At 32.7% G+C, this 23347-nt stretch overlaps 1 protein-coding gene across 2 annotated transcripts in view; it reads left to right on the top strand.

The window, feature by feature from the left end:
- Window positions 1-23347, top strand: part of CCDC91 (coiled-coil domain containing 91) — a 183200-nt gene that overhangs the window by 93030 nt on the left and 66823 nt on the right. The gene's annotated exons all lie outside the window — the stretch shown is intronic.

Raw genomic sequence — 23347 nt, 5'->3', positions numbered from 1 at the left:
AATAGCAAAATATAAGAGAATGTTTAAAGTACTGAAATACTTTATTGTTAAATAAAATAACCTTAAATAGTTTAAAGAAGAAGAAGAAAGCCACAGAAAGACCAGCCCTACTCATTGCTTGGGTAAAAATTTGTAATGATGATGAGAAATTAGAACTTCTTAATTCCCGTGTAATTTTGTGTTCTCTAATTCCTGTGTTTAGTTTTATTTTCCCTTTCACTACTCTCCTTCAGTACAAAAATCACAAGTTTTTGAGAGAGGACATGTGAAGAAGAACAGACACCCTAGAGTAGTGAAAAGATTGTTACTGTGCACCAACCTGCAGATAATATGCACATGATCACCTGTCCAGGTGCAGTGTGATCAAGGAACTTACAAATTAAAACAGTAAAACATGGCCTGTGATCTTTTGACGCATTTAAAAAAAATTGAGCTAAGTGCCCTAGACTGAAAATGGAAAAGTACTTAACTTTCAAAAACAATGTTGCACAAACTGGCGATTATAATGGTGGCTCCTGGAATGATTCCAGATGGATTGCTAAAGAAGATAGTAACTTCTGGAGCCAAGATTGATTTGCTAAGAAAATATTGTCCAGCTAAACTTACACGAGGCTACCAGTCAGGTAAAGATTATCTAACCTTTAATAAATTAAGTCTTTTCACAAGATCATTGTGAACAAAAGTATGGACTATATGAGGGAAAAGGCATTAGATAAATAATTGGCTAAGTGGCCACACCAAATGGAGTAATATCTTAGTTAAAGGAATGGCCTGTAGTGAAATGCCACAGAGTACTGTTTTCATCATCTCTGCTCAATAATGTTATTAATGATTTGGATGAAAATATTGAAAGCATTTTTTTCACATTTTTATATGACATGAAGTTATATTTAAAATGAGTTTTGAAGGCTGGAGTAGTTGGGCTGTATGCAAAGTGAAATTCAAAAGGAATAAATGTTAGCATTTTATACTTAAAACTTAAGCATCAGCAGAGGGTTAGGAACCCAACTCAGCCATACAACATGTATTTAACATTTAAGGGTTTTATTTAGTAAGTTTTAAAAACTAATGTAATTTTACTTTGATATCAACTTTCCAAAGAGGGCGGGGGGAGAAAGAGTGGAGTCCCACTGTTTTTAAACTTTTATCACATAGTTCCTTTTAGTACTAGGTGTCATACTTTTAAAAGATTATTTTAATATTGGAACATATTTAAAGGACAGTGAAAACAGGGTTAAGGGACATAGAAACATAAAGTATGAAGAACAATTAAAGGCACAACTTGAAATAAGTTACCAATTTTGAAGTTCGTTATATGGGAAAAAAAGATTAGACTTATTTTGGATCATTACAGAACTAGGGTCAGTGTATTGAAAGTAGAGAGAGACTTTTTAACTCAACACAAAACTACAAAGTTATATTAGGGTTCACCTAACTATGACATTACTATGAAATCAGCTGTATTAGACCATTTTTACCTAAAATAACAGCTATTTCATATGGTTTAACCTACTATGAAAGGATAGTGAGTAGTGTTTTCTCAGGGTAGCACATTACCTTTCTCTGGGGTAACCTTGTCATAACATGGACAATCATTAAAGGGTAATTTGTGAAGGGGTTTCAAGCATTGGATGAGTAGTCAAATTAAGTATTCTCTAAGTTCTGGCCCCAAGATTTTGTGGTTCTAGAAATTGTGTTTAATTTGCATTCACTGGGCATTTGCTGAATGGAAATCCAGATAGACATGAGCATGAGTATAGTTCACATTATCACTCTTGTCTTAGAATTCCCTCATTTGCCTAGATACACAAATACTTTTACTATACTTAAGGTCATGATAAGAAAGTATTTTATATAGCGTTAGGCTATTTACTCAAATCCTTAAAGGGAATATTTTTAAAAACAATGTCTATCTTTACATTGACAACTTAAAACACACCCATGATTTTATATCTGTAAACCAGTATCTTAGATATTTTTCTTCAGAAAGATTAATATTTTCTTTAAAATATCTAGTCTGGATAAAATTAATGCCTTGGTTAGAAATAATTTCTTGTGAAATACTTTTTATTAACTTCTAGAAGATAAAGTATTAAAAGCAAATTGCAGAAATAATAGTAAAATAACTGCTTATTGTAGAAAAGTTACCTACGCACTCGATTTCTTTGCTTTGCTCCGAGATTTTTAAAGTAACCTATGTTCTGTTTTAAATTATAATAATTTTGATGAAAAGGAGGCATGAGAAAGATCTTTATACTTAATGGATTCTCTATCATATAAACAATTTAATAATTTAGATTGGACATCTATTTATTATTTTTCATGTCTTACAATTAAAGCTCATGAATCAGAAGTTTGGTGTTAAATGAAACATAGTTTTATTACTTGTATACTCAAAATACAGCATTGTTTCAGTGGCCACAGGATTATCTAAATCAAGCTCTGAAATATTCTGCATTTAAATTCTCCTCATTTGAAAAACAAATAAATTCTCATCATTTGCACTTTTTTTTAAGGTCTGTTTCAAGAGCTTAAAAAATGTTTTTCATGGATACTTACTAGTTGTCCATTTATTCCTATCGTGACTTAACCATCATTATAAAGCCTGTAACACTGGATTGTATGAATCGTGGTGAAATAGGAAATAAGTAGATAAATGAAGTGAGGATAGAAGCTCAATTATGAAATCACCAGATTTGCCATAACTAGCATGTCTTAAAAAGCATCCTGTCACCTCTCTCAGAGTAAAAAAAAAGACCTGGAATGAGTGGAAGGCTTTATAGTAGCAGCAGCCTCCAGCTATTTCAGGTCAGCTTCTTCTGTTTACCCCACAGTGCTGCACTATTAAAGCCCATAAATCAAAGGCTGCCAGGAACCCACCTGTAGTCTAACAAAGTTTGGTTTATAAGGTTGCTGCACAAGGGATAATATATACCAGGGGAACTATGAATGTATTTAAAAGGGGGAGTAGGGAAGAATATTGTAGGATTTGGGGGAGCTGGGATTAGTCATAGAATGATCTGGCAAAGATTTGTAAGAATTTATTTTAAAAAGTGACTGGAACAATCTGAGATCTTTAGAACACATGAGTCTGTCTAGAGTTACTGTTAGATTAGTTTTTTCTGTGGTCTTATTTTAAAATAAAAGAGTCTGAATAAAGTATTGATAAAAGCTTTGACCTTAGATAGTCCGTTATGCACATAATGGGCAGGTCCAACACTATTTATTTTGTGACTCAGCAGTGTTTTGCAAATGTGGTTTTTGTTCCCACTCACAGTTCTCCCACTTGGGTTAGTTGTCAGTAATATTGTTTTTTACCTTATCAGGGTAATTGTCATATTTTTCTGATTTAACATCAAGTGAAGGGTGTTAATCATACTCCTCAGCTCACCAGTTCATGGCATGTTATTGACACTATTGGGTCTTGCAAAGCCCGTGTGTGTGTGTGTGTACATACGTGAAATTTTTGTCTTTATTCATCAGTTTTCATCCTGTGTTCCCTCTCATTGGGGGAACCATTTTAATATGTCCTATTTTGCAATCTGTATGTTGCTATTTTGTGTGCATGTATTTTTATTTTACAAAATTGGCATTTTTGTATAGAACTCATTGTTTCCTACCTTTTTCTACTAAGTTCTATGCCTCTAAAATCCACTAAACATTATGCTTTTAAAATTCAAAACTGTTGCTATTTGTATGTGATTTCCTATGTTTTAACATCTTTCTGTTACTATGTGTAAGTCTAATCACTTTCTAAATTGTAGACTCCATAGAATGAACCCACCATATTTTCTCTATCCACTCTTTCATAATGGACTTCTAGGTTGTTTCTACTTCACCAAACCAATAGCTTTTACGTGTTCTTATAGTTCAGTGCAAGAAAAAAGAAAGCTTGTCCATCCATTTGTCCATCAGATGTTGATACTTCTCTCCATCTAGGAGCGTAAATGCTGTGTGATAGGCTATGCACATATTTAAATATTGCCAATTTGTTCTCTAGGATGGTAGTGACAGACTGTAGTCCTACCAGCAATACACAGATTCCTACATACCCCAAACCTGGCATTATCCAGTTTCTAATTTTTACTCTTTTTAATAATTGATACCTCTTTCTTAATTTGCATTTTAATCAGAAATTTGTTAATTTGGGGCATTACCTTTTCAATATATTGCCTACTCATTAGTCTTTTTTTTTTTTTAATTGAAGTGGATCTATATTATTTGTCAATTTGCAGGGGTTCTTTGTAAATTTAAATATTAATCTCTAAAGGGTTTTAGATAAAATGAATTTCTTCTGTCTGTAAATGGAATACTAGCTTTGTCCTGAGTGTCTATTCCTAAGTAAAATCCCTAATTTTAATATAATCAATTCATCAGTTTTTTTCCTTGTGGCTTCCCTTACTATCCTTATAGCCAAAGGCTTACCTGTACACTTCTTTCCTACTAACTTGATAATTTTATATTTCACATTTTGGTATTTTATCCCCATAGAGTCTAACTTTGTATGTAATGTTAGATAAAGATCCAGTGTCCATTTGTATGTTCCTCCTTAAAATCAGCCACTTTTCCTTGTAGCATATGCTTCACTCCAGTTTCTGGCTGAAAACTTATGCTTGATTTTTCAGCCTGACCTTAGGCAATTACCAAGGCTTTACCTGGCAGCCTCAAGGGAAAACTACTCTCCCCTTACTAGACTTGGCACACAATCAATGAAATGTAGCTGTGAAGGGAGTTACGTTCAAGTACTCAGGCCCCAATGGCTGGCCATGCTCTTTGCATAGCTGCATTCCTAGCTCAGGGATCTTCATTCCTATTTCTCTTTATCTGAGACCTTGGGCATAGGTCTTGAGATGCTTCTGCTTAGGCTTCCTTATTGGGAGGAGGGGGGAGAAACCTTAAAGACCCTTTACTCTGACAGTGTTCAGTACTTTCCCACTCCTCCTCCTGACTGCCTTTTTCAATCCCCACCCTAGGGTCCATAAAACTGCCAGACTGTTGTTCAGGACTCCCACAGCAGGGAGATGACTCCCATTTCTGTGCTACTTCACATGACCTGCACTTGTGCTCTGTTCCATGGGGGTAAATGGAATGGGGGGGTAAATGGAATAGGGAGGAATCAGTGCTGCTCAAGTTTTAGCCACTTGCTTATACACTAAGTGATTTAAGGCTTCTCTGTTACTTTCATTTTCCCTCATTGTTGCTTAATCAGCAACTCCCACACCTGAGAGCTTGCTATCTCCAGTTCAGCTGAGCTCCTGACAACACTAAGGTGGTGTTTTCAGAGTACAGATTTTACACCAGAAGCTTCAATTCCAGCATCACTTGGGAGCTTGTTTTTTGTTTTTTTTAATATATCTTTATTGATTTCAGAGAGAGGAAAGGAGAGGGGGGGAGAGAGATAGAAACATCAATGATGAGAGAGTCATTGATTGAGCCCACAACCGGGGCATGTGCCCTGACCGGGAATCGAACCCCGATCGCCTGGATCCTAGGTCGATGCTCAACCGCTGAGCCACGCCCGGCCGGGCAAGGGAGCTTGTTAGAAATGCAAGTCTCTAGCACTAGCCCAGACTACTGAGTCAGAAACTCTGCTCTGAGTCCATCAGTCTCTTTTTAAGTACTCCGGGTAATTCTGTTACATGCAAAGGGTTGAGAATCACTGAACTAATAAACAAGTACCCTTTACACATTGTTTTGTGATGCCTCTTTATCCTATATTAAGTTTCCATATATTACATGTGTCTATCTCTAAGCTCTCTGTTCTGTTGCATTAATTTATCTGTTTATTCATATATAAATACCATACTATTTTTATTACTATGTTTATTACAGTGTGGTATATCTTATTATGTGGTATGGCAGATCTCTGCTCTTCTTGATTTTTTTTTCTTTCAACACTTTAAATATATATATATATATTTTTGGCTTGAGATAATTTTATTGCCAAATATCTTTTTTTTTTTTAAATTTACCTTTATTGTTGAAAGTATTACAGATGTCCCTTTTTTCCTCATTGACCCCTTCTACCCCGCCCCAGACCTTCATCACACTATTGTCTATCCATGGGTTATGCATATGCATATAAGTTCTTTGGTTAATCTCTTCTCACCCACCCTTTCCTTCCCTCTGAGATCTGTAAGTCTTTTCCATGTTTCTGTGTCTCTGGATCTATTTTGTTCACATTTATTTTGTTCAGTAAATTCCACATACAAGTGAGATCATGTGATACTTATCTTTCTCTGACTGACTTATTTGCTTAACATAATACTCTCCAGGTCCCTCCATGCTGTCTCAAAGGGTACGAGATCCTTCTTCTTTACAGCTGCATAGTATCCCATGGTGTAACTGTCCCACAGCTTTTTTATCCACTCATCTACTGATGGGCACTTGGGCTGCTTCCAGATCTTACTGTTGTAAATTGTGCTGCTGTGACTCCGCTTCTTTTAGCTTGCGTAGTTTCTGAAAAGAAGTCTACTGTAATCATTATCCCTTTCCTCTCCTAAGTCAAGTTTTGTTTATAAGTTTTTGTTTTCTGTTCTGGCTTTTTCCGATTTCTTCTTTTTCTTAGATTTTCAGTTATTTGAATATGACACACATAGGTGTTGATTTTTTAGTATTTATCTTGCTTGGTTTTCTGTATGTTTCCTGGATCTGTGGTTTGATGTCTGTTATTAATATTAGAAAATTCTTCACTATTATTACTTCAAATATATCTTTTTAGTTATTACTATTCAAATATGCCTATTATTCAAATATTAGACAGATGTTTTGCCTTTTAAAATGATCTTGTTGTTCTGTTCTGTGGCTTTTTTTGTTTTCGTCTTTGTTTTTTTCTCTTTACTCTTCAGTTTAGGGAGTTTTTATTGGCCTATCTTCATGCTCATGATTTTTTCCCATGCTTAAGTTGACTATACTGATGAACCCATCAAAGGCATTCTTTCTTTCTCTTTTGATTTCTAGCATTTCCTTTTGATTCTTTCTTAGAGTTATCATGTGTATGTTAGCCATCTATTTGTTCATGTTATCTTCTTTTCCTATTAGATTCTTCAGCATATTAATCATTTTTATTTTAAATCTTTGTCATATCTGAAATGGGTTCTTGTTTTTTCTTTGACCCTTCAGACTTTTATAGCAATTTAGCATACCTTATAACTGATGTTAAGAGATGATTTTGTAACTATGTATGATGATAGATATTAGATTTATTGTGATCATTTTTCAATATTTACAAATATTGATTCATTACATTCTGTACCTGAAACTAAATAATATATGTCAATTATACCTCAAAGAATATGAACATATTGTATCATGTAATATATATTATGGTAAATAGACTTTTAGTGAAAAGTTTTGTTGTTTTGACAGGAATGAGCAGCAGTGTTTAATGTTTTCGGCTGTAAGTTGCCAGAGGTTTCAGATGCCTAAAGTTCCTTGTTCTTGTCTCCCCTTTTGTCTTTGGCTTCCATAAGAACTCCTCCTTAAATAGAGTCTGCATCTTATAGCTCTTTCAGTGGTTATCCACTATTATACTAGTACCGTGTTGGTTTGGTCATAGGTTGGGGAAGGGAAACTTCCTATGATCTTATGATAAAATCTTTGTCGTTTAGTGGGTTCAGTCCTTACAAGTATTGGTTAGCTTCCCCCAACCCCTTTTTTTATAAGATACAGATGGCTAGAGGGGGCTGGAATCTTGGTAATGGCTTTCTCCCAGGTGGAAGGTTTTATAAGGTTTTCTTAAAGTCTTTTTACTTAAAGAATAGGCCTTTGTTATGGAGAATTCCCTGAGCATAATTCACAGTGGTTATTTTGCTACTCCCTTTGCCAGAGATATGAGAGGAAATTTCTTGGCTCTTTACATTGAGATCCTGATCTTATTTGGGGGGGCTCATAAGAGTGTGGGGACCCTATGACTTTAGCCCCTAAGAGTTCTTACTCTCATACTTATCCTCACCCAGCCTCCAGCAATTCCTCAAATTTATCATGTAAGTGTCCTACCCAGTTTATGTCTTCAGCAGCTTCTGTTCTAGGTAAGAAGATCTTGGTTGTTTCTCAATGGATTTTCCTCTCTGTAGATTTTGGGGTGGTAGTTAGCCCTGCTATAGTTCTCTGGTGGATCAAAGGCACATCATTAATCTTAGTTTGTTCAGCTTTTTACTTATTTTGAGAATTGGAGTAATACTCCAAACTCTTTACATGTCAAAGCTGAAAGCAAAAGTGTGAATATGTTTTAATTATCTACTTTACAAATGTATCCATCAAAACTTTCCTTAGATTAAAAGAGCCTATTGAAAACTTTCCTTACAAATAAGACCAATAAAGGCATAGTTACTCTAGTTGAAGTGAGGATGGGAAGTAATGTCTAGTTTTCTAGTTTTCTGCAGAACAGAATTTGAAAACTATTGGTCCCTTCTATAAACTAATCAGGACTAGAACTAAACCTTTACCCATATTCTATTGCTTTGCTTTTTATTGTCAAGCCTCTTGTCTTTTATTGATGTTAGTACTTAACATTTTATTTTGAACTACATAGTGTGCTCACTTATCATTTACAATGTTTCCTGTGTGCCCTCATACACTTCATAGAAATAGTTTATTTCAGGGGGAAATGGAGTATGTTGTATTTTAAAATATGTATTTTATGTTACTGTAGAAAATAAAATGTTCTGTTTGAGGAAATTATTTTTCTCATCTAGGGGATATGTTAATCTTGCATAGGAAAGAGAAAGGCATTTTTTTTTTTGTACATTTTTTTCTCTAGATTAATGTATAGTCTTTGAAGAAAATATGTTAAAGGTGTTTGATGGGATTGCTTTATTTCCTATCTAAAAGGTACTAAAAATGTGATAATCTTTTCCAACGTGTTATTCACCAAATTTCTATTGCATGATAATTATAAGGTGTGTGTGAGAAAATTGTTATACTTTTTTTTTTTTTTTAAGTCTTCCTACAACTTCAGAGTCTTAAAACTCTCAGCTAAATTTTGAGGAGGGGGGCTGGGAATCTGATATATAATTCTTTTTATTGACTTTTCAATTTCTGTCATGTTATATATGCTTATGACCTGTTTTTCAACTGAACCAGTAATTTAGTCCATTACTGGTCTGTGTAAATCTTAGCCACAGCTATTTCCCAAGGTGGTTTTGGGTCTAACGAGTGGTTGGTGTTGATGTCCAGCAGGAAATCTTGCAAACCAGATGATTAGTGTGGTTCAAACTGTAACCTTGTTAAAGCATTGGTCAGGTTGCACTTAGAGTTATTTAATTAGTTTCCCATTAATGTTTGTGTACAGTTTTTAGGTGACCACTACTTTTTTTTCCCTTTTACCATAGTTCAGAGAAAGACAGTTGCTTGTTGTTATCAGAGTCAGATATTAATCCAATACTCTTTTTTTTTGAAAGATATCTTTAGGCAGTCATTTTAAAAACTGGTAGAACTTCTCTTGAACACAAGTATCTACAGTTTCATAAACTTAAATCAAGAACTTTCAATAATTTAGGCACTATACTCAAAAAGTTTTTAAAAAAATAAAAGAACATTCTAACCTATTAGACTTATTATGGGAGATATAAAATGAATTATAATACAATATAAAAAACTGTACACTAGTGATAGGAACAAAATACTATTGGATTATAGATAAGAGAGCAGGAAATGTTTCCTGAGTTTTTAGGAATGAATTCAAAAGAGGCAACATTTAATTGGGACTTGAAAGTTTGGCTTTTGACTTGGAGAGAAAGTGTATTGTAAGTACACAGAAATAGTCTTGAGTTCAAAAATAACATGTATAAAAGTATGTGTGTTTTTTCAAGTTTATTGAAGCATAAATCATATGGAGTAAAATTGACACATTTTAGGTGTTACCACTGTTTGAATATTGACACTTAGTTTTGCAATTGATTTAAAAAACATTTCATTACCCCCCAAAACTCCCTCATGTCCTTTTGTAGTCAATCTGTACACATATTTTTAAGATATATCAAATAGAAATTTTGAGTAAAAATTTTGTTTTTGTTTTACTTTTCTGATATTGAATAGTTTCATCTTATATTATTTTGCCAGAAATTTTTTTTCTAGCTTTCCAAATTTGGAATATTTAAATGGGTGTCTTAGTAAGTTAATTTAAGAAAGAGTATTACAAAAGTTAATTGTTTAGTAATTTACAGGCATGTATTATTTTAATATTAAATTACAATACCTATTTTTATTAGTAAGGGGAAATGGTGTGATTAAAAAACATAATGTTAAATGAACAGCTTTGTTTTGTTATTTTTATAAAGGTCAGGGCACAACAAAAGAACAAACTGATGGTTTTAAAAAGGAGAAAAGGGTGGAAATTGAACAAAGGGAGAAAATAGTAAAAGTGAATGTTTTGACATACTTAATGCAATTAATAAAAACAGTACCTAAATATCTAGGATACATTCTGTTTTATCAGTGTCATTCTCAGCATATTTGTGTATAATTTGTAAAAGCAGGTATATTTACTCCCCCTAAAGAAGCTCATAGCTAGAAATAGGAATAGGAATCTGATTTTTAGCATTATATTTATTTACACAAAACATTATTTAGAAAAAGTAGACATTTCACTGAATTTCCTATAAAGAAATTGTGTATCTATTGGAAAGAAACATAAAAAGTTGTATATAGATTTAATTAAAATGTTCTACATGCACTATCATTAAAGGGATAATAAACTCAATTATAGAATGGATATTCCATCTGTGGATTCCTCTGTAATGAAGTACATACTTACATATTGCGGTAAAACTTATTTCATACCCCCCTTTGTTTCTCTGTGAAGAGAGAAATGCTCTGTCCATGCCAGGGATGTCCTGTAGTTGCTCAGCCCTGTAGTTGACTGTGGCAAATAAATGTATCTAATTCAGTGCATGTTTATATTTGGAATTTTTAAGATTCTAAGTATGACATTTTTCAATATCTCTTAAATATTGATTCCTAATTACATTGTGGTCAGAGAATAATATTTAAATGACACTGGATCTTTAATTGTAAAAATGACCCACTAATTGGCAAAATTTCGTAAATGTTCCATATGTTGACAAAAGAAATGGGGTCAATGGGGAAAAAGAGGGACATCTGTAATATTTTCAACAATAAAGATAAAGTTAAAAAAAAACCTGTAGAGAATTCTTACGAGTTTATTTTAGCCAAACTAATGGTAATTGCTGGAAAGTAAAATCTCAACAGATTGAGAAAAATATGCTCTGGAGAATGGCAGTTTTGCAGCTCATTTTATACATTAGAATAAAGGAGGAAACATAAGGAGGGTTACATGAAATCCATTGGTGATAGATTAAGGGGACAGGAGAAAGCAAAGCAAGGAAATTTCTGGGATTGGACAAAAGGTAAAATGGAGAGACACATACTTCTTTATCATTGGTGAGTACAGGATAGTTAATAATTAACATTTCCAGCACGTAGAGATTATGTGTGGGAAACAATATAACAATGAGGAGGTTCTGTGGTCTGTTCTGATGGGGTGATTGTGCCCTTATGGGTCTGGAAAAGGAGATTGCTCTGACATTCCAAGGGTTTGTTATCTTAGCAGCAAAAAGACAGTAGACAAGCTCACTTAAGTAAAGATTGACCTTTATCAAGGAAGCTACAGGCCTAGGATGTGACTATCCATCATGACCTGCTTTTAGTTAGGAATTTTTATGTTCAGACCATCCTGTGTGGTTACTTTTGGTCTCTGAGTTTGTAAGGCCACCATGCTGGCCCCTCCCCTGAGTTTGTCAGTTTGGTAGGTGGCCCCTTTTTAGTGCACATATATGCTTGTAAACACTATGTAACACTATTAGTATAGTGTTACATAGATATCCATTAATCAAGCCTATGAGTTATGTTCGAATTTTAATTTACTGTACTGATTTTCCACTGCTTGATCTACTGATTATTGAGAGTAATGTGTTGAAATCTCCCACTCTAATAATGGAACTGTCAGTTTTCCTTTGTAGTTCTGTCAGTTTTTGCTTCATGTATTATGAGGTTATGTTATTATGTGCATACAAATTTATATTTGTTCTATCTTCCTGGTATCATTTTGCTATGATGTCTTTATTCTAAGAATGCCTTTTGCCTGAAGTCTGTTGTTGATTTAATTATGACTAAGTTTTATCTTGGTTAGAATTTACCTAAAGCTCTTTACCCTTGATTAATTATCAGTCTTTCTGGGTTTAGATATAATTACTATAAACAGCGTATAGTTGGATTTTTATTGTTAATTTGGCCTGATCTTTTTCTTTTTTCCTTAAACTTCATTATTTGGAGCAGCTTTAGATTCATGGCAAACTAAGCAGAAAGTGCAAGAGTTTCCATATAGTCCCTGCCCCACACATGTACAACTTCCCTCACCGTCAGCATCCTATACCACAAAAGTACCTATATTGTTACATCGTTATCATCAAAAGTCTATTAGGATTTACTCTTGGTGTTGTTCATTCTGTGGGTTTAGACTAATGTATAATGATGTATACCCACAATTGTAGTGTCATTCAGCATATTTTCACTGCCCTAAAAAGCCTCTGTGTTTCACCTATTCATACTTCCTTCCACCCTAGCAAACACTAGTTACTATACTGTCTCCATAGTTTTACCTTTTTCAGAATGTTATATAGTTGGAATCATACAGTATGTAACCTTTTTCAGATTGACTTTTTCCACATAGCTGTATGCATTTAGATTTCCTCCATGCCTTTTCATGGTTTGATAATGCATTTCTTTTTAGCATTCAAAAATACTGTCTGAATGTACCACAGTTTATTTATACATTTACTTACTGAAAGTATCACATTTTAACAATATTAATTCTCTCAATATATGAACACAGGATATCTTTCCATTTATTTGTGTCTTTCATCTTCTTGTTTAAATTTATTCCTAAATGCTTTATGTTCTTGATGCTGTTGTAGTTGGGATTATTTTCTTTATTTCTCTTTTAGATAGTTCCTTGTTAGAGTATAGAAGCACAACTGATTTTTGTATGTTCCATTTATATTCTGAAATTTTATTGAATTCATTTATTAGTTCTAACAGTTTTTGGATGGGTTCTTTAGTGTTTTCTATATTTAAGTTCATATCATCTGCAAACTAATAATTTTTCTTTTTCACTTCCATTTTGGGTAACTTTTGTTTCTTTTTCTTGCCTAATTGCTCTGGCTAGATCTTCTAGTCCTGTGTTAAATACAAGTGGTGAGAATGGGCATCTTTGTCTTGTTCCTGATCTTAGAGGAAAAGCTTTCAACATTTCGCCATTGAATATGATGTTAGCAGATGGCTTGTCAGATGTGGCCATTATTATGTTGATGTACATTCCTTTTATTGCCAAGTTACTGAGTTTTTATCATGAAAGGGTGTTAAATTGTGCCCAGTGCTTTTTCTGTATCTATTGAGGTAAAATTGAAAGTGCTATTAGATGGCACTGAATAGTTTTTTATTGAAGGTATGTTGTAGGTAAACTTTTGATTTTTGTTTTTATTGTAATAAATTTATTCCTCCCTTATTTTTATAAAGTAATTTTACTACATATATAATTCTAGGCTAATACTAATTACCATTTTTATAGGTAATCAATCTTTTCTCTATCATTGATGATTTATAATATTGTCTGTTTTGGGTTTGAGTTCTGCTATTTCGCCATAATATTATTAGTTTGTTTTTTTTTAATTCTTTATTATGTATTGGGCTTTAAATCTGAATGTATATGTGTTTCTTCATTCTGGAAAATTGCCTCTATCTCATTCTCTTTGTTATTTTCCTCCAGAACTCTAATTTAATTTAAACCTTCTTGATTTATCCTTAATGTCTCTCATACTTCTGTAGCATATTTTAAAATTCTTTGTGTTCTGCATTTTGTATAATCTCTTCAGATATGTCTTTCTGTTCATAGTTTTTATTCTGCCTAAGCTGAAGTTTATGTCAAACATGGAGCTTCAGTTTTCGATTAATATATATTTTATTTCCACATAAAATGTCATACTTTATAAACTTGTTAAATGTACTTTTTACAAATATACTGTATGTAGTCATTTCTACAATGTTTACATTTCTAGTCATTCTAGTGTCTGCTTTTTTAAAGGTCTGATTCTGTACACCTGCCTTTTTATATTCATAGTAACTTGTTTCCTCAGATATTTTGTGTTTTATGTTTTTGAAATCATTTTCATTGGAATTTAAGTTGTGACATTCCTTGATGCTTGGGTTTTGGGTCTATTCTTCCATGAAAAAAAAATTGTTTTGCTTCTGGAGAGTCCTTCAGAGGCAAAAACTTTAGTTTGAGATTTTTGAATAAACATAGTTTGTGTGAATTTTGGCCCAAACCTGCAAAAGAGGTAGCATGTGATTATGAATTGTCAGGAAACCTCCTCCCTGCTCCTCCCCACCAAACTCAAAACAGAAAACCTAGTTTAACAAGCTCCCGTTTAGTCTTTGCTGGGGAGGTATTTTTCTAGCCCACCCGCTTAGAGTGTTACCTTTCAGTCAGTTTAGCTAACCCAGGAGTCTCCTAACCAACTTCTTCCTTTTTGGCCCTACGGTTTGATTTCTGTGTGCAGGCCTGGTCCTTAAAACCCAAGCTCCAATATTTCAGCATTTTTCAGGTCTCCTAAGAAGCTGCTGGATTCAAAGCTTGCTTACCTCTATGAATTTGTGCTTTTTGTCATTTTTGTCTATTTACTTAGCTTTCTTGTCAGCTCAGCAATATTTAAAGAGCTGTTTTGTTTCCTCCATCCAACATTTTTGTACTGGGTTTCTCATGATATAATTTATGTCACGTAATCAGAAGAGTATAGCATTCACTTTTCATTTATCCTCTATTTTATGTAAATGTAAACATTGTAGAAATGTTGTTAGTGACCTTATGTGCATTACATTCATAATTAATTTAAAATTGCTGAAATCACTTAATAAATAAATAGCCAAGTAAGATAATGATGGACTAAAGCACCACTTCGCCAATCACATTTCAGAGAAAAGCTAAACAGATGTTCTGTAGAAAAGCATAATGAAACACTTTGAGGAAGTCATTTATACATATATTCAGTATTCCTGAAAAGAGGGGTGGAGGGCATAAATGGGGAGAAATGGGACATCTGTCATACTTTCAACAGTAAAGATGTATTTTAAAAAAAGTTTCTGTGTGAAAAATACACAGCTTTTATTCAGTCTTCTTGCATCCATGAAATCTTTTTGATAGGGAGAATCTATTAATTGTCTAGAGAAATATAGACATTGTGATATAGCAAATAAATATAGAAGAAAATAAGTTAGTAAAAATATGTTGAAATGATTTCAAAGATAATTAGATTGTAAAAGGGTATGTCAGGGTTAGTTTATGGGAAGTCTTGAGTTCCAAATGGCTGATTTTATACTCTAGGCCCAGTAAGGTGAGATTTGAGAAATGACATTTATATTTTTCCCAGGAAAATACACATAATCCTAATTTTCCCCTGTGCCTATGTTTTCCTGCAGCTTATAAAATTTAACCAAAAAGAATAAATTGTTTATGGGACATTCTTAATTTGAACAGTTCTTTAATTTCTTTCTACAATGTAGAAAAAAATTTTGATATTTCAATTATTATCAAGTATTTTAAGCTGATGTTTGTCCTGTTCACTTATTTTTCTACTATAGATCAATCCTGATACTCTTATTGACATTTTCCTTGAAGTTCTATATTTTTTCTTTTGAATTTTTATTAAAAAAATATTAAAAGATAATATTCCATCCATCAGTGCCCCAGCAAAATTATCTTTTGTGATCCCTTTCAATATTTATTCAGATGTACATGATATTATATATGGTTATAATATACATAATTATACACATATGTATATATACATACATACCAGAATATACATAGCTACAGTAATGATGATGCCTTTAAATAATGTCATGTCTTAAGTAATTTTATTTTATAAACCTAATTCTATATTGATGCATATTTTTATACTCATTTTAATGACAACATGATACTTCTTTTAGTCGACTCCCCATAGTTTATTTACTGTACCCCCTTGTTGGACATTTAAAATGTTTTGGGTTTTGCATTTTTATAGGGAATGTTGCTGTATACATCTTCATAATACTGTTCTTATTCTTTTGTATTGTATGCAGCCCCCTACCTTTGTACTTGATGCTTTTTTGAAAATATGCTAACACTAAATAAATTTACATAATATGTGTTTTCATTTCCTAGGCAGCTAAAAATTATGACAAATCTGCAATTACACCTTAACCTTTGTTGTTAGATCCTTCAGTTGTGTTATTTCAGTATTATAGACCTTGGATAGACTATCCTTGGTTCGGTGAGTATCCAGTTATTGTGATAATTCATTCCTTTCAACAAGTTTAATTATTTCTTTCTTATTATAATTGCATTCATTTTATGACATCCATGTCTCCTATCACTTCAACACTTTTTCTTTTTCATATATATCTGTGGACAAAACTGTATTCCTGACATAGGAAACACAATACAAACAGTAAAAGTTATGCTTCTGAAGCTGATTTCTTATTTGGCAGATCCTCACCCTGCAATAAGTTAGAATACTTTTTTGTCGATTGAATTTAGAAAAAAGTTTTATTCTAACTGGCATAGGGATATTATACAAAATTTGAAAAGGAAGGTTATAAATAAGATCGACAAGCATGAAAAATTGAGAGCTAGCTACATAGTGTTTTCTGATGATAAATTCTTAGGAGTAGGAAGCACAGACCAGGAACATTTTTATAACAGTTAAGTATAGCATCAAATTGTTTCCTGAACAGTACTATACCAGTTATGTTACACTTTTTGTGAAGTATACATAACTCTTTTTCTTTTTTTCTTTCTTGCTAAAGAGATTTATCTTATATACATGGGTTCATTTATTTCAAATACCCGTTTGAAGGCTACTGTTGTATTGAAATACATTTACTGCATTGTGCTTAGGCAAACAGGCAATAACAGAATTGAGTTGCATTTTTAAAAGTTATTTCACTTGAAAATGATTGAAGTAGAAATATTCTTCTGCTTAAATTCAAGATTGTGACATATCTTTGGCGTTTACTAAGAGTACACTATACAAATACGGAAATCTCATTATGGAAATATAAACCAACCCTGCCTTTTCAATAAAGCTGATGTTTCTCCCAATTTTTGCTTCATTCCTTTATATTACTCCCTTAAGTTAAAGGCCTTTTTAAAAAGGGTGAATAACTTATTTGCTTACATTTTCTCATGCCTATTAGAAATATATCTACTTGGGTGAAGTAAATCTAGTATAGCTTATGTTATAGTTTTATTTTATTCACTTTAAAAAGTTTATTGATATTATTGGGCTTGGGGTAATTGCTTCAAGTACATTTCATCTCATAGTTTATCTTTTTCAGGTTTTCTTTCCAAATATTCAGTACGTTGGCCCATGAATGGGTGAAATGTCTGTGGCTTACTTTATATTAGGATGTTTATTAAATTTATGTAGCATCTTTCAAGTCGTATTAAATGGAGGCATGTATGAGCATGTGCTTTAAGACTGTCCTGCCAGATCGCTTGATCTTGTTCAATGTTTGTGGTTTATAGAAGGTAGGAGAAGATGCTTCTTGAGTTTGCATTACAGACTATATACTACATACACACATACAAACACACACACACATCCCACATATAAAATAATGTGAAGTTGTGACCTGTGATAAATGGATAACTGTATACCTGAACATGAGCTTCCTTGACTGCTTAATCTAAAATTTAATATACAAAAAGCTGTGCATGTGTGATTGTGATTAAATCTGTTTACAGTATCTCTTGTGACTCACATTCCAGGAAAAAAGGGCTTTTTTATATTTCTTTTTTTTTACAGGAATCAGTGAAAACCACAGACCCTCTATATTTATATTTGAGTCTGCATCAAACATTTTTCACTTGGAAGAATTTCTTCCAAAGGGGGTGGGTGGGGAGTATAACCTATTTCTGAGTGCCTTTTGTTTTAGGCTAAATTTCAAAGGACTGTGCTTGACACCCCTGCATTAAGTACTCTGTAAAATTAATGGAACTCTATAGTTTGCATTTGTTTCTTCAATTAGCTAAAAAAAATTACTAAAATTACAACAATTTTTAGAAGCAATTAATAGAATATTTTAGATAAGTAAAATGTAGCAAATTTCTAACTGTTCTTGGATGAGATGTACTTGTAGAGATTTCAATTAATTTTCATAATGACTTTTAAAATGCTATAAGTCTGTGTCTTGCAAATTTTGTTGAAAGTCTCTCTTTGTTTAGAAATTATAAATATTTGAAAAAGAGTCTTATGATTGAAAGTTGCCATTGGTTCAATTTCAGCTTCTGTGTAACAAAAGAAGATCAGAATATCCCTACCTTCGAATTATCAGTTAATAAGACACAAAAAATGTAGTGACCATTCCTCATACCATCAGAAATCATATGAACCATTCCCAGGTGCTGTACCTTTTGGGCAATTAAGGAATTCTATATTGAGGCAGAAGGGAGAAGTATTACAGCCAATCTCCAGATATGCTTTATACTTTGTTTTAGATAGAATAAAGGGAGGCTGAAATTTGGGGGAACCAAGCTCTCTCTTGATACTTAATAATTCTAGTTTATTTGTGATACAATAACTAAAATAACCTCTACTGCAGAGAGGAAAGGGATCCCTACTTCTGGCAGTATCTCAGACAATATGCAAACTTCAAATCCAGTGCACTGTCTACTATAGTCCCTTATTAAGGCTGCAGAAAGAGCTCTAATTATTTTTCTTTTTGTGATGATAATACTAGTAATAGTTGAAAGGAGTAGTAGGAGTGTCAGAAGTAGAAGTAGCATTTGTAACGATGTTCAATGTGTTTAGTCATTGGGGAAATGCAAATAAAAACCATAATGAAATACCATTTCACAACTACTAAGGTAACAATAATTTTTTAAAAAGACAAAAAGTAACACTGTAGAGGATATAGAGAGATTTGGAACTCTTTCACGTTGTTGGTGGGAATGTAGCCTGGTACAGCAGCTATAAAAAACAGTTTGGTGGTTTCTCAAAAAGTTAAACATAGAGTTATTATATGACACAGCAGTTCTAGTCCTAAGTATATACCCAAAGAATGGAAAACAGGGACTCAAATAGATATTTGTATGTGAATATTCATAGTGTTATTATTCACAATAGCTAAAAGGTGGAAACAAGCCAAATGTCTATCAGCAGATGAACAGATAAACAAATGTGGTATATACATACAGTGGAATATTATTCAAACATAAAAAGGAATGATCTTTAGATACATACAACATAGACAAACCTTAAAAACCTTATGCTAAGTGAAATAAGCCAGTTACAAAAGACAACTGCTGTTTCATTTTATGTATATGAAATATCTAGAATAGTCAAATTCAGAGAGACAAAATTGATTAGAGGTTATGAAGGTTGAAGGAAAATGGGTCGTTATTGCTTAATGTGCACAGAATTTCTGTTGGGGATTATGAAAATCTTTGGAAATAGTATTGATAGTTACAGAACTTTGTGAATATAATTAATGCCACTTGTCTAATTACAAATGGTTAAAGTAGAAATTTTTATGTTATATTTTACTCCAATAAAAAAGGAAGTAGAAGTAGTAGTAGTGTGATAATAGCATTTAACATTTAATTTCTTACTATTCAACAAGCACCATCCTAAGTTGTTTATATGTCTTAACTGTATCTGTCTATCACTATAGACATTTTATCCATAAAAAGTTAATATTAATAAGTGAAAGGCAAGAAAATTGTATTTTGATTCTTGGGGTCTTAATTTATGGCCCTTGTGTCTGATTGCCATTCATTCCTCTAAAACCCCTTATATTTTTTATAACTTTTTATTTAACATTCGTGTTGTATAATTTTTTGAAGTTCATTTCTAGTTATTGATTTCCAAATCATTTTTGGTTCTTTCTACTTAAAAGGATTTTTTGTGTGTGTGCTGAGGGGAAAATTAGTTGTTACTGTACTCATTGAAGAAAATATATTTGTTTTATAATTCTATAAGTTAAATGTAAGAAACTATATTTTTTTCATGAATTGTCAATTAGACATTAATGTCCCTGAGGGCCGCATCCCTAGACACTAGTACAGTATCTTGTGTTGGTAGAGGCACCAAGTAAATATTTCTTGTATGTATGGTTAAAATGTGCATCAGTGAATTTATAAATTTAGGTAGAGAAATGTGTGATAATTTACAAATTAATATACGAGGTAAACTGTCATTTAGGACAAATTTAATATAAAAATAAAATTAACATATATAGTTGAATTTCTACCATGAAGACTTATAATTTAACAATTTTAAGAAAGAAAAGACTGTGAGAACTTTAATTTTGAATCACAACTAATATTTTCCCCTTAAGATGCAAAAAAGAGAAAATAAGTATAAACCTGACATTTGGGAAACTCCGCCACAGCCTTGAAAAAGCCAGCTTTCTGTGCCTATTATGAAGTTCACCCACATACACAGATTTTCCTACCAGCATTTTTGTGTCTGAGATTTTAATTATAAACATAGAAAAAGATTACCAAACACTGTAGAAACAGTTTCAAATGAAAAAGTTACTGACTTAAACAAATAAAAAGGAACTTTGAAGAAACAGGGATAATGAAGTAGAAGTACTCTTACCCCCCTCACACAAAAAAACCTATAATCAATAAATTCACAAAGAAAAGAGAAGGAATGAATACAGTTGACCCTTGAACAACCCATGTTTGAACTGTGTGGTTCCACTTATACATGTTTTTTTTTCCAATGAATATATAATACAGTTCCCCCTTTGTATCTCTGGTTTTCGAGACCGTGGATTCATTCAACCAAGGATGGAAAACAGTATTTCTCTTTATGGTTGGGAATTCATGGATGCCAAGGGCAACTGCATGCACTGTTCTTCAGCATTTTTATAAGGGACTTGAGCATCCATGGATTTTGGTATCCTAGGGGGAATCCTGAAACAAAGTCCCCGTAGATACTAAGGGACTCTAGTTAAGTTTTGGGGGAGTAAAAAGTTATATGTGGATTTTCAACTGCTCAGGGGCAGTGCTCCAACTCCTGCATTGTTCAAGGGTCAACTATAACTATAACAAAATTCCCATTTTGGAAAGGGGAGAATGATGAAATAAACAGCAGTGATTTGTCCAGATATTTTTGGGCAAGGATTCTGTGTTCCGACAGTGGAACAATTTCCTTGGTTAGCTGCTCTTCCAGTCCATGTGACTCTGTTCTTGAGGATAATTGCCATTGTCCTGCTGTTGTTAGTAAAGGGGTAATTTGGTATTTTCTTTCTGGAGTACTTTTGAGGGTATATATAAAAATATAAAGCATATTCAATCTTCAACTGGCTAAGACCACTCCTAGGAATTTTTCATAAGGTAACAATTCAACAAGTTTACAAAGATGCATGTACAAAAATCAAGATTTTTAAAAAGTAAAATATTGCAACAACCCAAGTGTGTATAGATAGGACAGTGGTAAAATATATAATTTATTTAATAAAAAGTAGTATAGTTATATTTATATAGAAATAAGTGAGTTGAATGCAGAAAGATTACAGAACGGTAGTTATAAACTTATGTAGAATATTTACATATATCTACATACTTAAATACACAAAGAGCTCTCCAGAAGGATGTTTAGCTAACTGCTATCAGTGATGTTCTTTGGGTAGTGGAACTCTAGATGATTTTCATTTCTTTACATTTTTCACAATGAGCATGTGACATTTATAAAAACAGTTCTTTATATGGTTCTTGATAAGCTACCTGTGGATTATTCACTTTACAAATTAACTGTTTGGTTTTAAGATGAACTTTTCCCATGCCATTCAGCATCATTTGAATCATCTCTCCTAATATTAGATGATATTTGTTCAGGAAATTATCTTACTTTAATTTTACTCTGAAAAGAACAAAATCAGAAGCATCAATTAATCAAATTCTTTAAAGCCAAATGAAACTGAGACCTTACCCAACATAAACCTTGTATTAAGTAGCTTTAGTTACTAGGTAATAACTAGGTAATACTGAGGCTGCTTTTAGCTATTAGGTAATTAATACAGGTGGTAATGTGTACAGATACAGATTTTATTGCTGAAATGCTTTATGAGAGACCTTTGCCTCACTAAGTCTCAAATCACTTCTCTGAAAATGAAGAAGAATATTGCCTGACTTAGCAATTTGTTGTGTGGGGTTTAATGTGCTACAACTACATGTAAAGCACTTAATTAATTTTTATTGATTTCAGAGAGAGGAAGGGAGAGGGAGAGATAGAAACATCAATGAATAGAGAGGATCATTGATGGGCTGCCTCCTGAATCCCCCCTACTGTGATCGAGCCCACACCCCAGGCGTGTGCCCTGACTGGGGTTTGAACTATGACCTTCTGGTTCATGGGCTGATGATCAACTGCCATGGAAAGCACTTCTAACAGTGCTTGGAACCTTTTAGAAGTGCTCAAAAAATATTAGCTATTATTTATCCGTATGTATAAGAAAAGCAGTAACCTAGTTATATTTTCTCAAGTAGAGTAATTGTTTTATGTAGGGTATATTTTATTCAGGGTGCTTCTTTCAGATGGTAAGTTTGGGTTTATTCTTGTACAAGAAAGCTCAAAAATTATAGTGTACTATCAGAATTAAGAAAAGACATATAGGAATGGATTTTCTAAACACTGCATTGTCATTTTAGCTGATATACCCCCCTGACGAGCTCTTGCTGGACCACTGGAGAAACTAGGCCTATAGTTATTAATAAAATCTATTAGTCTGATGTGTTTACATAACAGCTCTTTTTAATGAGAAATCATTTTCAAAATTATTAATGACTCCGAAAAGTATATTCTATAGTTTTATTTTTATTTTTATTTCTTGTTTTTGTTATGTGTACCTCTTCCTCAAAGTCTAAATTGAATATTTTTGGCCTCATCTGAAAATTGTATTTATCATTTTTAAGTCTAATTATTTGCCTGGTACAGCATCTTTGCATTTTTTCATGTGTATTTTTAAAATAAGGTTGGGTATTTCTGTTTCTATGACATTCTGCGTACTTCTAGACTTATATAGAAAACAAAAACTTAGTTACTATTGAGCATCACATGCTAAGTCTACTGATTTGTTAGTCAACTGCCTTTCACAAATTCATATGGTAGCAATAATTTCTCATAGTTATGTCATGATTTGCTTCACATTTTGGATTTATTTCTTAAGAAAAACTACATCTTTGTTATTTTTCTTATTTTCTTGAAAAAATAAAGATGAAAAAGTAACAATCAAAACCAGGAAGAATAGATTATCTTAACTAGGCATGACTAGTCAC

This window comes from Miniopterus natalensis, chromosome 2 (assembly GCF_054644295.1).
Source record: "Miniopterus natalensis isolate mMinNat1 chromosome 2, mMinNat1.hap1, whole genome shotgun sequence".
Taxonomy (NCBI): Eukaryota; Metazoa; Chordata; class Mammalia; order Chiroptera; family Miniopteridae; genus Miniopterus; species Miniopterus natalensis.
The sequence above is the reverse complement of the archived record's forward strand: the minus strand, read 5'-3'. Positions and strand labels throughout refer to the sequence as shown.